The following is a 22,899-nucleotide window of genomic DNA, read 5'->3' as shown; positions in this document are numbered from 1 at the left end:
TGTGGCTTCTCAACACATCAGAATAGTTTGGCATTATTTTTAGCTCCTAATGTGGCTGACAAGAAAAAATGTCTGCCTTGCCATTTTTTACTCTTTGCTTATGTTTGTGTTATTAGTACTGTCTTCAATCCATTCTTTCTTTGAAGGGATCTTTTTAATCCAGTCATAAATCCACTTGGCAACACCCATTTGACACAGTAAATGGAAGCAATAGTAAATAAGTAAGGAAAGAACCTCTCCTGGCTCCTTACAGGTGTAGAACTACTACTCTTCCCACAGCACACTCCCACCTATCCATGGATCAGACTGAGGGCCCAGGAAGAGTCCACACAGCAACTGGGACAACCTGATGCATGTCCTTCTTTAGACAAAAAATAACAATAAACGGCACCTGGTGGGTCAGTGGGTTAAGTGTCTTGACTTCAGTTTAGGTCATAATCTCATGGTTCATGAGTTCAAGCCTGGCACTGGGTTCTGTGCTGTCAGTGCAGAGCCTGCTTCAGATCCTCTGACCCCTGTCTCTTTTCCCCTTCCCCCCCTCCTCTCTCTCTTTAAAAAATAAATAAACATTAAATAATAATAATAATAAGCACCTGCCTCCACCTTCAGAAGACCACTGCTCTGGACAAGGTCCTAGAGGGCAAGAGCCGTGTTTTCTTCAATCAGAGTTATTATTATTATGATAATCATAAATAGCCAAATTCTGTTACCCTTATTAGTTGATCTGTACAAGAAAACTACCACTTGGATATTGTTATGACTCCCAATTTACAGATAAAGAATGTGAGGTATTGAAAAGTTAATTAACTCGGCTAAGGTCACACTGCTAGCAAGTGATAGATTTGGAATTTGAACCCAGTTATGAGGCCTTCCAATCCCCTTTTATTCTTTTTTTTGGTAATGTTTATTTATTTATTTTGAGAGAGTGAGAGTGAACAAGCAGGGGAGGAGCAGAGAGTGAAGGAGAGAGAGAATCCCAAGCAGGCTCCACACCACCAGCACAGAGCCCAGTGTGGGGCTGTATCCCATGAACCATGAGATCATGACCTGAGCTGAAATCAAGAGTTGGACACTTAACTGACTGAGCCACCAAGGCACCCTCGAACCCATTTTATTCTTAATGATTTTATTCTGCGTCATCTGTGTGTGTGTGTTATAATGCCTTACATATATTATATAATGTATATAATGTCTTACATATTATATGTGTGTGTGTGTGTGTGTGTGTATCCATCCATCCAATCTTCCATCCATCTATCCATACATCTACTCATTTATTCACTTATTCAACAAATAATTATTCAGAACCAAGCAGGGACAAGCTGTTGTTCTAGGCACTGAGGATACACCAGTGAATAAAGCAGACAAACATTCCTGCCCTTAGTGGGGAGAGACAACACATTTAATAGATAATTAACTATATTATGTTCAAAGGTGACAAATGCTATAGGGGGAAAAATCAGGAAAATAGGGATTTTGGAATATTATGGAGGTATAATTTTAAGTAAGATAGGTAAGGAAGGCCTTGCAGACAAGGAACATTTGAACAAAGACTAGGAACGAGTTGAGTGAGTGAGTCACAGGATATTTCACAGGAAAGCATTCTGAGTAGAAGGAATAGCCAAAAGTGATGAGGCAGGAGCATGACCAGAATGTCTGAGGAAGAGTAAGAAGTCCACATGGTTGCAGCATGGTGAGTGTGGAAGACAGAATCATGAACCCCTAAAGACGTCCACATTCTAATCCCAGGAACTTGTAAATATGTTAATTTACACAGCAAAAGTGGTTTTGCAGATGTGATTAAGTATTTTGAGATTGGGAAATTATCCTGGATTAGCTGAGTGGGTCCAATGTAATAATAAGGGTCCTTGAAAGGGAAAGAGGGAGGCGGGAAAGTCAAGAAGGAGCTGTGGAGGGGCATGATTTAAGATATATGGGCAGCCTCAGAAGCTCAAAAAGGTGAAGAATGGATTCTAGAGCCTCTAGAAGGATGTTGGCTCTGCCCAGAGAGACCTCAGATGCCCAGAACTATAAAATAATTTGTATTGCTGAAGCCACTAAGTTTGTGGTAATTTGCTAGAGCAGCAATAGGAAACTAATACAGTGAAGAAGAGGGAGAACAGTAGATGAGATCAAGGACATCACTAGGGTCAGATCCTGAAGGGCCAGTTGGGCCATTTTAGAAACTTTAAGTTTTATTCCAGGTGAGAAGATGACCATTGGAGGCTTTCCACGCAGAAGGTATGTGATCTGAGTTACATCTTAAAGGATTCTTATGCCTGGCTTTGTAAGAAAGTCTAAGGGGAAAAGAGCCTAAGAGACTAAGGGCAGTGAGGGAGGAAGGATGTCTAATTTGGAAGCAGGAAACCAATTGGGAAACCATTGAAATAATCCAGACAACAAATGATGGTAGCTTGTCCCAAGGTGGTAACAATGAAGAGGATGAGAAGTAATCACATATTGGAAATATTTTTAACATAGAGCCCAAAGGATTTGCTAATGCATTGGATATGGAATATGGGATATAAGAAGGAATCAAAGATGATTTTAAGGTTTGGATCGAGCAACTGGAAGGATGGAGTTGCCATAAATAAGCTGAAGAACACCTTAGGTATAGGTTTAGAGTGGGAGTAGGAAGGTGCAGTGAAGATCAGGAATCCATTTCTGGATATAATAAATTTCTCATTTGCAGTAGGCAGGTGGAACATTATACATTTATATTTACGGTGATTCCTGATACGATTGAAACTATTCCTATCATCTTCTGGTTTTGATAATTTTCACTTACTGTATTTTTCCTTTGTTGTTCTTGTTGTTTAGCCATTCTGCCTTCCGTTTGAAGTGATACTTTTTCTACATCCTTTTTAAAATTCTCCTGTTGTTATGGATAGTGTAGAAGACTTTTTTTCTTTTTTCTTTTATTAGACTTTTATTGTTTACTGTCTACCCTCAAAATTTTAGCATGTGTTTCTAAATACTTCTAAGAATGTCTTACTATTTCTTTCTCCCAGCCAACTTGGGGACCTCGGTATGTTTTCTGTTTTAACTATATACTGAAGATCTTCTCTCATCTTGGCACTGCTCACCTTTCTTATTGTAGTTATCTAGAGTTTTCATTTCAATGTAAAAAAAAAATTCAGTTATATTATAACTTCTAAATTTCCCAACAGTTTATCAGTCTGTGTTTGTCAGTGTTTCTGGCTTTTCATTTCTTCCTTCTAGTTTCATTTTTCTTCTTTCTGGGATGTCGTTTTGATGAAAGTCTTAGAGTAATAAACCCAGAGTCTTTTTATATTCGGACGTATCTCTTTTTTGCTTTTATTCTGAAGTGGTAGTTTATCTGGGTATATAAATCAGGGTAGATAGTTATTTTCCTTTAGAACTTTGGGTTAATGTTCCATTAGACTTTTGGCAAATAATTTAGCTGATGAAAAGTATTTTTTCAATTTGGTTATTGTTCCTTCTAGGTAATCTGTCTTCTTCTTGGATAGGTTTGCAGATATTCTCCTCATCCTTAAAATTGTGCTGAGGTGCATATTTTAATTTTTATTCATCCTTGTCATCATTCAAAGTATACTTCAAATCTGAGGACTCCTGTAATTTTTCTGACACAGGAAATTTCTCCCCATCATCTTTCCAAATACTGCCTGTAAGGCACACCCCCAGGGTCTCCTTTCCTCTCTGGCTCCATTCCATTACACAACAGGAATTGATTACCTGGAATTACAGAACATAGACAATTTCCTTCCATTCTCTTTAGTCTCTTCTTCTGCAATTTCTATTAGGCATATTTTTGTTAAAGATTTAATTTTTAAGTAATCTCTATACCCTATGTGGGGCTTAAACTCACAGCCCTGAGATCGAAAGTCACCTGCTCCTCTGACTGAGCCAGCCACCAACCATTAGACACAGTTTGGAGCTTTGTGATCTATCCTCTATCTTCCTTACATGTTTTCTTTCATTCACTTATTTTTATTATGAATGTCGTACATACAAACGAATATTACTATGGTACATAATTTATAATACATTGGTACTCATGTATTAAATAATCTGCTTCAAAATATAAGAAATAGGGGTGCCTGGATGGTTCAGTGGGTTCAGCATCCAACTCTTGATTTTGGCTCAGGTCGTGATCCCAGGGTCATGAGATTGAGTCCTGCGTCAGACTCTGTACTGAGCATGGAGCCTGCTTAACATTCTCTCTTCCCCTGCTCTGCCCCTTTCCCCTGCCTGTACTCTGTCTCTGTCTTTCAAACAAAAATAACTAATTAATTAACTACTTAATTAATTAAAAAATAAGTCATAAACCTTTAAAACCTTCTATTACAATATTTTCCAGTTTTATTGCATCTCCCACAAGAAGTTAACTCGTATTATGAATTTTGTATGTATAAGTTCTTGGTTTTTCTTTACAATTTTACTGTAGATTTATATATCCCTAAAATAGTTTTGCACATTTCAAAAATGCATACAAATGGTATACCCTGTGTAGTAGTCTTCTGTATCTTGCTTTTTTTTTTTACTTAATATAATTATTTGTGACATGTATTCACATTGATGAGTGTATCTTTAGTTTATTCATTCTCACTGCTGTATAATATTTCATTATGTAAACATATCACAATTTATTCATTTTCCCATCAATGTACATTTGGTCATATGCTATTGCAAACAGTGCTGCTGTAAGTATTATTGTATAAGCCACCTAGTGAACATGTGCATGAGTTTTTCTAAGGGGTATACCTTAGAATTGAAGTATCTCTTAGTGTATTAGAATTTCCAGTGATCTATATCCTCACCCACACTTCGTATCATAAGCCAGTTTAATTATTACTAATACGATAGGTCTGAAATCACATATTTTTCATTTTCCTGAATTACTGCTAATGTTGACGTCTCTTTGTATACATGTCCCTCATAGGTTTCTTCTTCTGTGAAGCCTATTATGACTTTTGTTTATGTTCTGTTGATTTGTTGCAGTTTTCTTGTTTATTTGTACAAGTTCCTTTAATAGTGTCAGTTTTAGACCTTTGTGGATTTGTTGCTCATACTTCCTCCCAGTTCATGATTTCTCTTTTCACTTTTTAAATATTGCCTTTGAATTTTAAAAGGAAGCTTTTAATTTCAATATTTGTTTAATCTCATTTCACTGGCTACTCTCTTCAATAAAATATCAAAGAGAATTCATGACAGTGGCACCTTTTTCTATTCCATATGTTTAAAAGAATGCCTATTTTACTATAAAGTATGGTATTTTCTGTAAATTATTTTTATATCCACTTAGTTTTGTTTTATTTGTACTGTGCTTTAAAAATATCATCCTGGCGGTGCCTGGGTGGCTCAGTCGGTTAAGTGTCCAACTTCAGCTTAGGTCATCATCTCACGGTTCGTGGGTTCGAGACCCGCTTTGGACTCTGTGCTGACAGCTCAGAGCCTGGAGCCTCGTTCAGATTCTGTGTCTCCCTCTCTTTGTCCCTCCCCAGCTTGTGCTCTCTCTCTTTCTCTCCCCCAAATATAAACATTAATTTTTTTTTAAAAAATATCATCCTGATCTTTTCTTCATAATAGGGATTTTTTTTTTCATTTTCTCCTTTAAAAACCATAAGCACACTTATTATATAATCTTTATTCAAATTCTTTATTCAAATTCTTATTCCTATTTATCCTGTGGTAAATCCCTCCTCCATTTGTAAACTTTTGGATGTCCTTGTTAATTGTTCTGTTTGTTTTAAGTGTATTTTAGATTTGGGGTTGCAGCTTAATCTCAGTAGAGATGTTTCTGTTACTCTCTCCCTCTCTTTCTCCCTCTCATTCTTCTACTCCCTTTCTTGTTCCTTCTCCCTTCTCCTTTTCCTACCCTACCCTGTCAAACCTTTGAGTTTGCTTTCTGCCAACCCTTTGGCAGGACTGGTAGCCAGCTTGACTCCCTTCTTGGTCCTGAGGCTGCGACAATGTCTTCCAGCTTCCATAGCTGTGTAGCTACATATAAACTCCATCTTAGAAGACAGATGACATACTTTTTCAACATTATTTCACCAGTGGCAGAGGCACCTCTGCCACTAGTTTTAACCAGTGAGCTTGGGGGCAGCTGAGCCACTCAGTCAGTTAAGTGGCAGACTCTTGATTTCAGATCAAGTCATGATCTCACAATTTATGAGTTCGAACCCTGCTTTGGGCTCCATGCTGATAGTGGGCGGAGACTTCTTCTAATTCTCTCTCTCCCTATCTCTCTCTCTGCCTCTCCCCCCTCAGGCTGCTTTCTCTCAAAATAAATAAGTAAACTTAAAAAAAAAAAAAAAAAAAAAAGGCACTGAGCCTGGCTTAGGTCTCCACTTCTCTGAGAAACATTTTCAGTACAGCTTCCTGCATAAACTGGATTCCTGGCTGACTCTGCCTATTTCTGAACCAGAGGCTAGGAGGCCAACAGGACACCCTCTTCGCTTTACTTTTCATTTATTTTGCTTATTTCATTTGTGGCTATGGGCTTACCTTGTTTTCAAGCACAAAAATCTCTTTAAAAATTTCTCATTATATGTGGGTTGTTTTTGTTTTTATTCCTATCTGGGGGAGAAGGTAGTATTTAAGTGCACAAATTACAACATTATATTGACATAAGTTCTCTTATCTTTGTCTTCCTAGTAATGAGCACAATTCTCCACAAATGATTGATGCATCAACACAGACATGCAGGATTCCCTTCAAGGAGAAAATAATGCCTATCTTACAACACTGTCTTGAGGCTTAGAAGTAGTCGGCTCTGACTCTTGCCTTTGGTTTTTGTATTTTTCAGCTAGCTTTATACTATCTGAGTTAGTACTCTGAGGAATGTCTGATTGTTAGACAGGAGTTTGTGGGAGGAAAAAGATTGCACAAAACCTTCCTAATCTGAGCTGGCTTCTGCCTGAGGGCAGATTTTGGGAGAGGAGTCAAGTGACTTCATAATTGGAAGAGAGGCGTGAATACCAGACTTATAAAGGAAGCCTCCTGGCTCTGGAAATGGGAGAAGGCTGTGTGGGAAGGTTAAAGCCAGATCTTCTGGGCTAGAATAAAGTGACATGTACTGTGTAAAAGAATTTGAAAAAGTATAACCCTAACCCTGTAATATGGGGATTAACAATCTGGAGACTTCCCTAACCTCTCTGTGGTCTGGTCTACTCATACTCAAATCAGGGGGAGAAAGTTTGTGCCGTCCACAACCCCATAGCGCATGTTAAAGAGTGGCTGAGAGTACCTGCAAAGCATTCTCAGCTTCCTGGAGGGAAAAAGGGCAGCAGAGGGTATATTAATTTTTAAGTGTTTTTATATTAATATTATTAGTAAAAGGTTCAAAATATTCTTTTTATGAGCCCTCCTGATTTAGAGGTGTTTATTACACGTGCTCTACAATTCGGTTATTTATATTGCTTTTCTCTAATTTTATTTTTCTCATATGTAACTTAAAGAATTTAATAGGAGAACTTGGTTAGGAAAGGCACTAAAACTCACATTCTCTTTTTTACACATAGTAAAACTTAATCCTCCGGGGGTAAATATATTTTAAATATATTTGTATTCACCATAAGGCAAAGCTCTGTATTTGTCTCTACTCCCTCTTTGAGCCTGCGAGGAATCCCCATCTATGAGGTGTCTTTGGGGTGTTCTGAGCAGAGGCTGACCCAAGGCTGTAAGGACAGCCATGTCGAGCACCTGGCGTACCTGCCAACCTGTTGCTAAACCTATGTTTGGCTGCCAGAACCCTCTTCCAATAAATAAAAATAAATGCATACATGGAGGAACCAGACACTGTGGAAATAATCTTGCTCAGTTTGAAGGGGATTTTCATGAACTGCAATTTTCAAGAACAAGAATTTGCCTCTGAACCGGCTTTAATAATGGAAATTGAAATAGTTCTAAAGACGAGAGGAAGATTAGTGTGTTTGAATACTCACAGAAAGATGTATTTCCTAATGGGAGGTGACAGGTATGAAATGAGGCCACAAAATTGTTGGCATCTATAAATATATTATTTATATTCCTTCCTGAATCCAGGTACCATACTGTGATTTTTATCCAACAGTTAAAAAGCTGTGAACCCTGATAAATTTAACCAAGAGCTATTATACTTCTATCATTACAAAAAGAGACCCCTTTTATTGCTTGAGTTAAGGGTCTGTCCACTGTCATTTTCACCCTGATTTCTGTGAGGTTTTCATCTGTAAAACCATATAAAGGGTTGAACTTGACATATATTCTTCAGAGTTGTAGGCTTTGTACCATTTTTCTTTTCCTGCCCTTTAATCACTTTCATATATTTTACCGTGATTCCCGCAGAATAAGCCAGTATGATCTGAAGATCAGACTGTTCTAACCACTTGCTTGTGTTGCAGGAGAGGCAACATTCCCATTGTGGGTTGAATTGTTAGTTGATTGGGCCTAAAGCAGGGGAGCCGGCTGTTAGGAATGTCTAGCACACAGCACTCTTTCTCAGGTTGTGTGTATCATTTGATCTTTACCACGGCCTTAGGAAATGGGAAGCGTCATCTCCGTCTTAATAAATGAGGAACCACAGGCTCAGAGAGGTGAGAGAACTTGCCCAAGGTCGCACAGTAAACAAGTGGTACGAAGGAAATCCCAACCCACATCTTCTCGACTTCAAAGACCCCCCCCCCCCCCCCCCGCCGATATCTTCATTTTCCAGTATGAGGGCTCAGAGTGGGGCAGCTCAAGGAGGCTTTCAGCTCTCTTTGTTCTTTTCCTTTCAAGTTCCTTGGACTTCCAAAGACAAAGAGCAGATGCTCAGTGTGTGGACTAGACCCAGAAGTGCACTTTAACTCACATCTTTGCCATGGGGAGAGTTGGACCCTGCGAAAGAGCTTAAGTAGCCACTCTATCTCCTCCTGATGGTCCATTTCACCAGCCCTGTGAAATGCTCTCTCCCCACAACAGCAGTGCTCTCTTGCCACCATTCGGGTGTCCCGCTGGCCACCCCTCAGTTTTTTATTCTCAAAGAAAAGCCTCATCCTTTAAACCTCTATGGTCAGTCAACAGATACTTACCAAAGGCCTATACCAGCCAGAAACCGTAGCAGAAAAGGAAGATGTAAGGACAGATAAATAATACACAGTTCCTGTCCTCCAGAAGTTTACAGCCTTGGCGGTGGGGGTGGGAGGGAAGTGTCCAAACAGGTAATCAACTACAATGTGACAAATACCTTAGGAGGGCCATGAAACAGGGAAGATGAGAACACGGTACAGTGAGAAATGCACTCTCCCTATGGTATTTGGATCAGGCTTCTCAGAGGAGGCGAGATTTCTATTGAGGTTGGAAGGTTGAATAAGAAGTTAAATCACTGAGGAAGGGAAAGGAGAGAATTCCAAACAGAGGAGTTGTATAAATAAGGGGAGAGAGGAGTAAACGGGCATGGGAGTGGCGTGGCTGAGGTAGAGAGTGAGGAGCAGAGCAGAGGGCTGGATTGGTTTCTAATGACCCTTGTAACCGAGCACCAAACACTGGGGCAGCCCACATAGCAGAAATGCACCGTCTCACAGCTCTGAAGGCTAGAAGTCTAAAATCGAGGGGTTGCCAGGGCTACACCCTGTATAGTCTCTAGGGAGGATCTCTCCTTGCATCTTCCTAGCTTTTGATGGTTGCAGGTAACCTTTGGTGTTCCTTAACTTGTAGTTTCTTCAGCCCGGTGACATGGCCACCTTCCTTGTTGTGTCTTCAGATCGTTTCCCTCTGTGTGCGTCTGTCTCTGTGTCCAAACTCCCCCTTTTTATTAGGACGTCAGTCATACTGGGTTACAATCTACCCTAATGATTTTATTTTAACTTGATCACTATTGCAAAGACCCTTTTTCTGAATAAGTTTATGTTCTGAAGTACTAGGGGGTTGGTTAGGACTTCAACATATCTTTTACGGGGGTATCCAGTTTAACCTATAACATAGATTTAAGACTGGAAAGGGAGGTTGGGAATCATTCATTCAGTAAACATTACCAGTCACAGACCATGTGCTAAATATTTTTCTGGAGAAAAAATAGTTCCTGTAAACAAGATGCTCAAACTTATTTGAGCTATGATACAATGAACTTATAGAAATTCAAAGAGCATTGTGTCACTCAGCTATGTAATTGATCACTCCAAACTTGGCGGTTTAAAATAGGAATCATTAGGGGCACCTGGTTGGCTCATTCGGTTGAGCATCTGACTCTTGATTTCAGCTCAGGTCATGATCTCATGGTTCATGAGTTCAAGCTGACAGCACAGAGCCTGCTTGGAATTCTGTCTCCCCCTCTCTGCCCCTCCCTCACTTGTGCTTTCTTTCTCTTTCTCAAAAATAAATAAATATTTTTTAATTAAAAATAAATAAACATTTTAAAACAAAAACAAAAAATGGAGCTTTCTAAAAAATAAACATAAAATAGGAATCATTAATTATTGATTATGCATCTGGAGCTCTCCTGGGGGTCAGCTGATCTAGTCTGCATTCATTTGGGGAAGCTGTTTCAAGTATCTCCCATCTTCCTTGGATCAGTGGGCCAGTTGGGACTTGCTCTTCTCCTGACAATGGTGTGGAACAAATGGAAATAAGCAGGGGCTTCACTTCTATTCATACGCCATTGGTCTAAGTAAGACTTGTAGCTGAGCTCAAAGCTTAGAGGGGACAACTGTAAAGTCACATGGCAAAGGAAACAAATAGAGAAAAGGTGAAGAATCGGGGGTGATTTACCATATGGACTCTGCAGTCAAATAGACCCGAAGTCATGTTTGATAAATGGAGATTAGGTAGATGGATAGACAGAGAGATAGGTAGGTAGGTGGATAGATATTAAATCCTTATTTTGGTAGCTGGTACATATCCATTTTAACTTCCTTTATACTAGGCAGTAACTTGCTTTTGTAGAGTGTTTGATGTCAAATTCTGTCCTTTCTTTACTCCTTGTCCTCTTAATCTGTTGTTAATTTGTTGTCAAAGAAGTAAAAATATGACATTTAATTTAAATGATAAGGACTGATAATGGTATAATATTTTCCCAGGAGTATGCTGAGGGACTCTGCCTAACCTGGTGGTGGGTATCACTTAATCCATCACAGTGAGGTAATAATGGTGGAATTTCAGGCATGTCTGACAGACTGGGGGCTAGCCATAATCTTCTCACTAACCTAGATAGGCAGTCACCTACTGCTCCTGTATATAAAGCAATTATGATGCTAAGGATACAAAAAACTCTCTGTGCTTATTTCTCCTTATCAATCATCACCCATTGAGGGTGATGCTAAGGGCTGCCAGGATGCCTTACAGAAATGGAGATTAAATCTAGGCTTTGGAGCCATGTCTACCTCTGTGCTCTGACAACAGCTTTATGTATGCTGTTAGGACTCACTCAGTGTTCTTCCCCCATCATAATAGTCATTAATGTCATCCTCCCACCAGGTGAATGTGTGCTCAGCCTCACTGCCATGGCACCTCCCACAGACCCAAAGTATGAAGACATCTCTGGGCTTCTATTGGCAATTGAATTACGGCATAAAACATACCAATTCTTGATCTGTGAAAAAGGTGAGGATCTGGATGCCACTGTGCTTCATCAGGCAGAAAAACACTTTTGCTTTTATGGAGAAAAAAATTTAAAAGAAGGAATAAATGACTCTTTGTGTTCACTTCTAATAACTGGCAATTTTTTCCTTTAACTTTAAAAGTAAAGTATGGTCATAGACAATTAGGAAAATTCCAGAAAGATATATAAAAAGAATAAAGACCATCCATAATACCACCACCTGGAGATAATCACAATTAACATGTTAGTGGGTGGGGCACCTGGGTGGCTCAGTCAGTTGAGCATCTGACTTCAGCTCAGGTCATGATCTCACAGCTCATGAGTTCGAACCCCGCGTCCGGCTCTGTGCTGACAGCTCGGAGCCTGGAGCGTGCTTCAGATTCTGTGTCTCCCTCTCTCTCTGCCCCGAACCCACTTGCATTCTGTCTCTGTCCCTCTCAAAAATAAATAAACATTAAAAACAAAAACATTTAATGGGTTTTTTTCATGTCACCCTTACATGTACATAAATACACATTTTACATAAAATTAGGTCACAGAGAATAAATGGGTTATTTTTATTCATCTTTAATATTGTGGACATGAACCCAGGTCATTTTCATTAAATATTTTTGAAGAATGTGATTTTTAAGTGTGTAGGCTAGTCCAACAAATAAATTGATGCCTTTTCACTTTATATTTCAGGTTATGACATTTGCTATCCATGAGTCAAAACTCAAGGCCTAATTTTAAGGATATTCATTGCTAAGATGTTAAGCTTCCACTTTCAATGTTTGCCATAACCTATGTCCCTCAGGAAGTGGAGCCTGTGGCAGAGGGTATGTGTGCTATTAATTTATTGGGAACACAATTCAAGGAAGCAAGAGTTGGGGGGGGGGCAGGGACGGGGACAAGGAGAGAGAAGCAGAGAAGGAAGGAGAGCCCACACAAATGCATTATCAGGCTGATCCCCACAGTACTGTCCAGGAAGCTGTATAACCAGACCCTCAAGATCATCCGTAGGAAGATGGGAAAGAAGAGACTTTATCCACAGGTACCCATCTCCCGTTGGACAAAGATTCACAAGAGAGTGTTCATTCTCCTGTACGTCGGGGCTGCACCCACATGGACACCAGGTGGAGTGTCTTGTCTCTGGCCTGAGGCAGTCTGCATGAAGTCGTGGGAGCTGGTACAGAGTGGCAGCTGGAAAACACACAGGCAGATCTCAAGTGGTGTAGAAGAGGTGTCTGCCATAATGCCTCATCTACTCTGCACTTGCAAATTTATAACTATTTAACACACAAAACAAGATATAAAAAAAAACAATAAATGTTATTTAAAAGAAATATTTTACTGTTAGTCTTATGATGTTAGGAGACCAAGGGAAGAGGGAAGAAAACCAGAGGAGAGGGTTGGTGTATCATATCCTGGTAGGGCATTTACAGCCACCTGCCATTTCTTTCCTTGAAAATCCTCCCCAAAATAACCTCTCTGGGATGCCTTTCTCTGTTTATTCTCCCTGAATGAGCACTGTCTGCTTGGTGCTCCCCTGGCATTTTTGCACTGTCTTCATACCGTAGTCATGACAATATTGTAGGATGGATTCTCAGTTTAACAGGGTAGAAATTCCCAAGGATGACTGTTTCGTCTTTTCATATCTGTGTGCACTTAAAATTGTGAAGTGATCGAAAAACAGAAGTTTAGAGCTAAGGGTACTTCATTTCAATACGTAAATCGTATCAAATCCCCATCCTGTAAATAGCAACAGTTGGGACAGTTCCGTGGTCATGGAGATAAATTTGATGTGGCAGTAGGGCCAGGAATAAGGTAGCACAGGTATACAAATGTTTTATCCAATAAATGCTGCTTGATCACCTGCTCATTCATGCTAAGCATGAGCAAGGTATACACAAGAATCAGATACAACTCTTTGTTTCAAAGGTTTAACAGTGGAAAAAGTATTCTCTACATTTGTTAAGAACTCAGAGTGCTCTTTAATAGATACTAATTAGATGTTTACAATATTTTTTTTTTTAATGTTCAGGTATTTTTGAGAAAGAGAGAGAAAGAGAGAAAGTGAGAGGCACACGTAGGGGAGGGGCAGAGAGAGAGGGAGACACAGAACTCAAAGCAGGCTCCGAGCTGTTAGCACAGAGCCTGAGGTGGGGCTTGAACCCGCGAACCGTGAGACTGTGACCTGAGCCCAAGTTGGGTGCTTAAACAACTGAACCACCCAGGCACCCCAATTAGGTGTTTATAATAAACAACTCTGGGGAATGAAGGCTAAGCCTCAGGGCTCCGGAGTAAGATGTAGCTTCAACTTTGGTTTTTCCAGCAGCGGTAGTGGGGTGGGGGGCATTCCAAGCTTCACTTCACTTACATAAAAAGGAGAATAGTGATAAAATGAACAACATTCACTGGGTTGCTCTGAGGATAAAATAATATATGTAAAGCACTTAGCACATTGCCAAACATATAGTAACTCCATGAATGTTAACTGTTTTTATATTGTTCTGGTTTCCCATTGAATTTAAATGCATTGTTCAGGATCATATGCCACAGCCAAGACAGGAACTCCTGTTTTCTGCTTCCTAGTCTAGTGATATTTCCTCTGATATATAACAGGGAGGAGCATGGATGCTGGCTCCAGACTTTCAGCCCTAACATCTAGCACAGCATTTTGCGTGTAATGGATAGTCAGTAAATACTGGTGAATAAGGGACTGGCAGCAGTCTCCAAGTAAAGATTACAGAGCTGCTAATGTATAAATAAAAATAAAATGTATTTCAGTGCTTTGCTTGGCATTGCGTGGGAGCATATTAAAGACACCAAACATAGTTTGTTCTCTTGGTCAGCCATCTGGTGACAAAAAATGTAGGTGCTCAGATCATGAACAATTCCTTCAAGGCCACATTTTGCTTGAGCAGAGTGGACCTGTGCACAGAAGTGTTGAGGACATAATTCTAGTTCTCATCATCTAATCAGGTAGAAAGCATGAGGTGATGGGAGTGGCTAAAGGAAGAAAAGGCTTTTTGCTTTGGGCTAAGGAGAGACCTATGGCTGACTCTGGAGCCCAGGCATCTGGGGAGGAGAAGTGGTTCCTGGATCACCAGGGTCTGACTCATGCAGGCAGGAAAGGTGCAAGTTATTGAAGTCCAGCCCAACTGGAACAGAGGGACAGATGCTTCTCTGAGAAAGAGCCAGTGGGATGGAATCCACATCCTGAAAGGTTTACCTGTGCTTATTCTCTGGAAAATAATGGTTCTGGAAAAGCACATTGTTGGAATTTTTTTCTATTTCATAACCTAAGTATGAAATAGAAATATAAGTATAGAATATAAATACCTACAGGGGACTTTCTAGTCACCATTTATTATCTGCTGTATGCCGTGGACTGTATATATATTACCTCATTTAATCCTCAATTCTCTTACTTTCTTGGGGCATTGGAGCTCAGGGTAGGGGATTTGTTTGTTTTGCTCACCACTATATCCCTGGTGCCTAAAACAGTGCCTGGAAGAGAAGGTTCTCAACAGTTTTTGCTGAATGTCTGAAAAGAATAGAGAACACCATCCAAACCTAGAGCTCAGAAGGGTTAAGTGACTCGCACGTGCTTGACAGTAGGGGGCGGAGGCTGGAACCCAGATCCACCAGCAAGTCCTGCCCTCTCAGCCACTGCCCAGTGTTGCCCAGCCTTCCCGTTTCAAAGCGGATCACACACCGCCACCAGTGGTGCCCTCAACACTACCTTCATCTTGTCACTTCTGAATTAAAAATCCTCAATGTCTCTCAGCTGCCTTAATGTGACATTCAGACTCCCTTGCCTAGCAGCTTGCCCAGGACCTTGAAAATCTGGCTATCTGTCACAGAAAAGTAGCCCAATAGTCTCGCTACCCCTGGAACACGGTTTATGCATTTCTTCTCAATCTTACTCCCTTTATATATGTCATTGGACATTACCAATTCCTCCTGCCCACCTCTCTGGATCCCCTCCTGTCCTTCAGGGTTCAGCAAAAGTTGAACCTCTTCCATGAAGCTTTTCTGACTATCTCCGTGTGCAGTAATTTCTCATTTCCCAGAAATAAAAAATTGCTCATCATGCGCCCTACTCTCTGGGCAGTTGGATAATGTTCCTTATGATTCTGGTCTTGGTTGTGTTCCTAACTGGTCTTTGTTATACTCCTATGTCACTACAACTCAAGTGTAAGCATACTGAGAGCAAGGAACTTGGCCAGAAGCAAGCAAAGCAAATACTATATCTAACATATAAGAATTATAGGTTGAATGGTTAATGCAACTAAATATTTTAGGTTATGCTAGCTAGATGGCATATGTTTATATATACTTATATATATATGTAATATATATGTTATGTATGCTATGATATGTTTTATCATGTTACATGTATGTTATATGTGTGTAAGGTTATTGATTTAGAACAAAAAAGGGCTCTCTTATCCTGATACTGTAAAATATCCCTTCCCTTTCCCGTTCCTTTGCTTCCTCATCCTTTTTGGTTGGGAGGGTCCTTATGGGTCCCTGTCACAAGGCAGAGACTGCCAATGTTGGACGATAGCATGCAGGGTCAGAGACTTTGTGAGACAAATGCAGGTTTGAGGCTGGACTGGAGTTCAAAGATTCTGGCCAAGATTTCAGGCGGGCTCCCTTAAGAACTATGGACATTTGAGTAGCAGATTATGCTGCAAGATGACTGCTGATGCGGTTTCTCAGTGACTTCAACAGGGACATGAAGGAGTGCCACTCAACATGCCAAGCCAAATTAGGGATTGGCACTGTGAAAAGCAAGGGTTAGAAAAGATTGTTATTTCTCAACCCTTGTTAATGCAAAACCACAATGATATGCTTCTTATACTTAAGATGGAAGGATCATTCAGACTAAATACGACTGTTTCTTCCAAGTTAATCAATTGCTAGGCAAATGCTAATAAATCTGACGAAATACATGCTGTGTTAGAGCGGTGGTAGGGAGAAGCCATCTCATTCCTGCACTGGTGCAGGCTGCCACAATATGTAAAAAGCCTGCCCAAGTCTGTTCTCAGAAGGGCCATTTCTAACCCCTTTGGGGTAAGAGAATGATTTGTGCCGAGCAATCGCTCAGCAGCTCTTTCTATTCCCAGAGGAATCCAGTTGCTAGCACCAAGGGAAAACACATACCACGGGGAAAAAAAAAAAAAAAAAAAAACCCTGAAGACTGCTCAGGAAGCAGACTGGGGCCCCTACACCCTGAGAGACAGAGACAAACTCCTGAGATCCTAGGCTGTTCTGGAAAGGTCCTTTATTAGTTGTTCACTTAAAAAAAAAATGGTCCCCCTTTCTCTGAACAACAAAGGCAAGTTAGGGACCTAGAGACTCTCTGACAGGGAAAGCCCCTCTGGAAAGGCAGCAGGGTAAGTATTCGACTACATCAAATTACTGCTGACTTGTGTTCTCCAGCACGGTAGAGGTGACTAGATACAAATAGCGCAGGTGTAGGCTCTTTGAGGCAGGACTGTGTTGCGTTAACCTGTATGCCCTCTGCTTCTGGAACATAATAGGCACTCATGAGTGTTTATGGAATGCATTTATGCTTGCGCAAGTCAACAAATGGGCTAATAAATGAACAAAGGTAGTTGTCTTTTTCTATCTTGGATCTTATTGAGTATTAGTCCAAGATTATCAGAATGTTGTTACAAATCCTCTACTGTAGCACTCAAATTTACAGTAATTAAAGACTAATGCTTCCAGAATTCTCTATAGCTTCCAAATATTCTAACCATAATGGACTAAAAGCATGCATGTTTACTCAAAGTTTTAGAATAAAACACTGCACTCCCTGCTAAAAAAAAAAAAAAAAAAAAAAAGAAAAAAGAAAAAAAAAAAAAACAACTATGCAATTATGATGTGACCTCTAAGTGTTATTTGTCAATATCAAGACCGGGCCAGCTTCCTTGACTGTGACCACTAATAAAAACACACTGTGTGCTACTACCTCTGGGAGCTGAAGGATGTTCAACAGATTTGCAGGAGATTTTCACACTGCTGTGGCCTCTCTGCTAGCTTCCAGGACCAGCGCTCCAATACCTTGTAATGCCATTACTGTCACTCCCAAACAAGCTCAGAAATATGTACTGAGAAATGAAATTTTCTTCAGACATTCCTTCACCGAAGCCTTCCAACTCAGAGAGATAGAAGGTTCTATCAGGCGAGTCGATTTTGTCTTAAAGGCAAATAAAAAGTTATTGGCACGAGGTTTCAAATATCGCAGGGAAAGTAATACTTGTAGCATGGCTTAAAAAAAAAGGTTACTAGTTTGTTTTAGGCGAAACCTGGAGAAAATGAAAATACTTTCTGTGTAACTCCTTAAGCATTCTTTCATTTTTGGAGATGCCTAATCCATGTAAGTAATCTGATTACTTCTTAAAACCCAAAGGATTACTTGTAATCACTTGCCTCAAAATTCCCGTCTGAAGGTTTCAGAAATTGTGTGCCCCCGTGACTCCGACGGCAACAATATACGTGAAAGCAACACACTTAAATCGTGCACAACTGCACTTGATGTTGACAGGAAAATCAAAGGTGCTGAGGTGACCTGCCCCACATCCCCTGCTGTGATTCCAACCATGGGGAAAGACACCCAAAGTGGACCCAATGCTGGGCTGGAAAGCACTTCCTTCTCTCACTCACATGCCACGTCATAGTAGCATCAATTGTAGTAACGAGGGTGTAGGAAAGAACCCTGTGAAAGGGCCAAGTAGATGCAGGTACCGATTCTGTTTCTTTCCTGAGTGGTTCATTTCCCCTCCCTGGCAGGTCTCTGGTTGGCTTCAACCTGAGGGGAACAGACTAGAATGCTTTTAGGATACTTTGGATGGTTTTGCCACCAGCTGTGCTTACCTAAGCAAAATGAATTGGTTAATTGAAGCAATTACCTGGCAATTCAAGTCCAAACACCTCCCCATGAGAAGCAAAGGAGGATAATTTGGAGTATTTGCCAAATTAGGCTAACTGAATACATCCTGAGCACCCATTTAAAGGTTGAGTTAAAGAAGTGTGGCATTTCTGTCTTTGGGGACACAAAATCAGGCTTCCCATGGGCTTACTCAGAACTGTGAGCACATGTGTATATGTTAAGAGTAATACAGGAATTAAAATTCAAAAACTTTTAAAAAGTACACCTGAAACTAATATAACACTATATGTTCACTATAGTGGAATTATTTTTTTTTTAATTAAAAAAACAAAAAAAAGAGGCGTGCCTGGGTGACTCCGTCAGCTGAGGGTCTGACTCTTGATTTCGACTCAGGTCATGATCCCAGGTCGTGGGATTGAGCCCCATGTTGGGCTCTGTGCTGAGCATGGAGTCTGCTTGGGATTCTCTCTCTCTCTCTCTCTCTCTCTCTCTCTCTCTCTGTCTGTCTGTCTGTCTCTCTCTGCCCCCCTCCCTGCCCCTCTCCTCTCCCTCACTCTCACTCTCTCTCTCTCAAATTAAAAAAAATAATGAAATAAAATGTTTTTTGAAAAAAGAAAGAGTGAGGAAGATCTAGGCTAATGGCTCTCAAATTTTAGTGAGCATCAGAGTCACCAGAAGAATTTGTGAAAACTCAAATTGCTGGGCTCCACCTCCAGAATTTCTGATTCACCAGGTCTGGTGTAAGGCCTGGGACTGTGCATTTCTAAAAAGTTCCCAATTGATGCAAATACAGCAGGTTCAGGGACCACATTTTGAGAACCACTGAATTAGGCTTCTCTCTTTATCTCTCTGTCTCCCCCACTGCTCAATAAGATGAAAGCAATGTGAGCCTTCCTATGGAAATTCCATTCTCTCCCATCTCTTGAAAATCCAAACTACTACTAAGATGTAATTATTCATTCAACAAGTAAGTGTTTTGTTGAACATCCATCCTGGGATGCTTATCTTGGTGATAAAGAATTAAAGACCAGTCTGTATCCTTAAGAAGTTTCCAGTCTGGTGGAGAGAGGGACAACACCAGATGAAGATAAGAATGAAGTAGTGTGAAAAGTGATACAGAAGTAAAGACTGGGTACCACTGGGAACACAGAGCTCCACTTGGACTGAAGGTCATCTGCCTCTCTGCACATAGTAGGCTTTCAGTGTATGAACGAATTGTGTTAATTCAGCAATTGTACAAATACTATATAGTGACCCAATCTGCCCAGTGGGAAATGTACTGAAGAAGTAGCTTGTTTCAAATTGACTCCTGAATCAGAGCCAAAAGCAAAGAACTTTTAATCACTGCAAATCTGGTTTGAATTGAGGCTGGTAGATTTTGAAATGAAAAAAAAACTGAATCCTATTATCGACTCCTTGAACTTGCTACTTCCTGATAATCAGTATTTTTTTTTTCACTTTACTGAAAAGCAACTGTATTTGGTAAGTAGTTGTTTTTGGGTGAACAAAGTTATCAGGTATGAAAATAGATGATGTTCTTCCAGCTTCCTTTGACAAAAGCCCTGGGCAGGAGAGAGGCTGGTTCTCGGTGGCATTTTTGTTATGCAAATAGTCTGATGCAGCTCATTTCTTAAAAACTACACTGACATTCATGGCTAACATTTGGCCTGGTGAAATGGAACAGGCACTAGCTTGCTTAGCTGAAGTATTCAAAAAATAAGGGTAAATAGACCTTTTTGTGAATTCAAAATGAAAAGGGGGGGGGTCTGTGTTCCTTAATTTAAGGCAGTATGCCAATATTTATATTTAATAATACTTAGCTGATTCAATTAAGATCAAGTTAAAAAAAATCAATTGCTACTATTTGTTCATCGGCCTCTTAGAAAGGCTTTTTTCCTTTTCTTTGGTTTTGGGGCTCCTTAGTTTAGGTGGATTTCTTTTTAACTTTCCTTTCTGCATTAGTCAATGAGTAAGTTAGAAGACCATGTATTTCTTCCTTTTAGCAAGTAGAGAAAAGTCTCCATGTTGTGCCCAGATGATTTTTTGAAGGTATACTAGGGAAGTAAATAAAGACTGAAATAATAAGGAGCTGTGACATGTAGGCAAATTAAAAGACAGTGAGGCAGATAAATTCTACTTTTCTAAGATTTTATGGAACTTACAATAAATGATTACCTCATTTTTATATTACATAGCAACTTTCCCTTTTCCTTAAATTAAGACGTAAAGGAATGTCTTAATTTACAAACAAGTAATGTTCCAAATGTCTGTAAGCCAGTTGTTTTAAACTTGGAATGCTTTTCCCAACAGAAATATGTTATAAATTGTGGTTAACTTGATTAGCCCACATAAGCATATTTCATTCATAACCTATCTAATGTACTGAAATATAGGGGCAGATAATAAGTACCCATAACTAATAATTTTAAAAGCAGTGATTTGTAAAACATTTTTCAAAATTGCATTTTAGAGAGAGAGAGAGAGCTTGTGCAGTGAAGAGAGAGAGAGAGAGAGAGAGAGAGAGAGAGAGAAAGAGAATCATAAGCAGGCTCCACGCTCAGTGCATAGCCAGATGTGGGTCTCGATCTCACAACCATGAGATCATAACCTGAGCAGAAATCAGGAGTCTGATGGTCAAATGACTAAGCCATCCAGGTGCCCCTAAAAACAGTGATTTTGAATGAAAAACTCTAAAGTTGCCTCAGGATATTTGAGGAAAAGGTTTAATGAGAGGCCAAAAGGATAGATGAAAGGATGTTGAAGTGAGATCCTGAAACTATTAATAGCTTAGTATTTGATGACATTCGTCATTTATAGGATTATGTCAAAACATGTATCAGGTGTAGCATTAGATATCCTGTTTACATATTGACCATGGTTAGTGTTGAACTTCAGTTTAGTATAGTTTATAAGTATAGCTTATAGAGAGAGGAATGGGAAGTCCTCCTTTCTGAGGTGGTGGTAATCATTAAACAAACAACTCGAAGGGCGCCATGGTGACTTAGTCCATTAAGCATCCGACTTTGGCTCAGGTCATGATCTTGCAGTTTGTGAGTTTGAGCCCTGCATCGGACTCTGCATCTGGAGCCTGCTTCAGATTCTATGTCTCCCTCTCTCTGCCCCTCTCCCGCTCACACTCTTGTCTCTCTGTCTCTCAAAATAATAATAAAAACATTAAAAAAATTTAAGCAAACATCTTGAAGCATTCATTTGTAGCCCTGTGTCTGTTACATTTCTTTATATGATCATTTAATAAATGGTGATTCCCATTGGTTTCAAGATCCAAGAGAGCAGATATCTTCTACATTTTTGATAACCAATATATCCCCAGCACATAGCAAAAAGCCAATTACATAGCTATTTGAGAGTATTTTTTGAGTGAATGAATGAATGAATTGAAAAGAAAAAAAACGATTGGCCTAAAGAATATACAATTGTGTTAAAAATATAGATGTGTTGGGGGCGCTAGATGGTTGGTTAAGCGTCTGACTTGGGCTCAGGTCATGATCTCGCGGTTCCTGAGACAGCCCTGCGTGGGGCTCTGTACTGAGCATGGAGCCAGCACTGCTTGGGATTCTTTGTCTCTCCATCATTCTCTGCCTGTTCCTTGCTCACTCGCTCTCTCTCCCTGAAATAAATAAATAAACATTTTAAAAATATAGATGTGTTAAAAGTGAGTGTTTGAAACTACATTTATTATTACTCTCTCTGTTGTCAAAGAGGGGAGAATCATAGGGCCAAAGATAGGGATATAAAAATAAATTTCCCCAAGGATGAGAACAGTTGGTAAGACAGTTTTATTTGGTGAAAATCAAGTAGTTACGTCTGTCCAATTATGTTTGGCTGTTGTTTTAAAATAAGGGGGATTGGGATGGATCAGCCTTAGGATAGTTCAGGAGCAAAGAAGGCCCCATGCAGCGGTGTGCCTACCAACGGCAGGACAGCAGGAGAATTCTGTATGGTATGCAGGTGATAGGTGGGGTGGAAACATTAACTGTAGAGAATTAAAAGAGAAAATTTAAAGAGAAAAGTCAGTCTGCTTCTTGGTATGACTATATTCCTGCAATTCTAAAAGATGTCCGTGATAAAATATTCCTCTGCAACAAGATATTTTTTTGGTGTAATTACTAAAAAATCCTGAAGTTACTGTTGTTTTAATTTGGTTACTGTTGAGTTTTAGTTTGGAGTCTGTAAGCTCCAAATTAGCACATTTTAATTACTTATCTTTTAATAAGCTTTGTAGTCTAAGTGGAAGTTAATTCAAAGTACTTCTGGTTGTATACTGGGTCCCCCACAAAGGTGGCCTTGCCGGCAAATGCTTGTTTTAACAGTGAGTTCTTAAGAGTTTGGAATTATCCAAGTTCATTTCAGGTACAATTTGTACTCCTAACCCCGGAGGTACTCCATATTCCTTCCTTTAAATAGCAGACTTAAAAAAGCAATGTTAACTCAGTAAGTAAAAACTTGA

At 39.8% G+C, this 22,899-nt stretch overlaps 1 long non-coding RNA gene across 3 annotated transcripts in view; it reads left to right on the top strand.

The window, feature by feature from the left end:
- The window catches only part of LOC122231151, a 33,184-nt gene extending 20,377 nt beyond the window's left edge, over positions 1–12,807 (top strand). The window contains exons 3-5 of one of the 3 annotated variants that reach the window (XR_006208320.1): positions 11,419–11,544; positions 12,227–12,360; positions 12,576–12,807. This is a non-coding gene — a long non-coding RNA (uncharacterized LOC122231151). Of the gene's footprint in view, positions 1–2,204; positions 2,242–11,418; positions 11,634–12,226; positions 12,361–12,575 lie in introns of those variants that run through there. The other 2 variants (XR_006208322.1, XR_006208319.1) reach the window with 2 other exon arrangements.
- Positions 12,808–22,899: the final 10,092 nt, after the last annotated feature.

This window comes from Panthera tigris, chromosome D1 (genome assembly GCF_018350195.1).
Source record: "Panthera tigris isolate Pti1 chromosome D1, P.tigris_Pti1_mat1.1, whole genome shotgun sequence".
Taxonomy (NCBI): domain Eukaryota; kingdom Metazoa; phylum Chordata; class Mammalia; order Carnivora; family Felidae; genus Panthera; species Panthera tigris.
The sequence above is the reverse complement of the archived record's forward strand: the minus strand, read 5'-3'. Positions and strand labels throughout refer to the sequence as shown.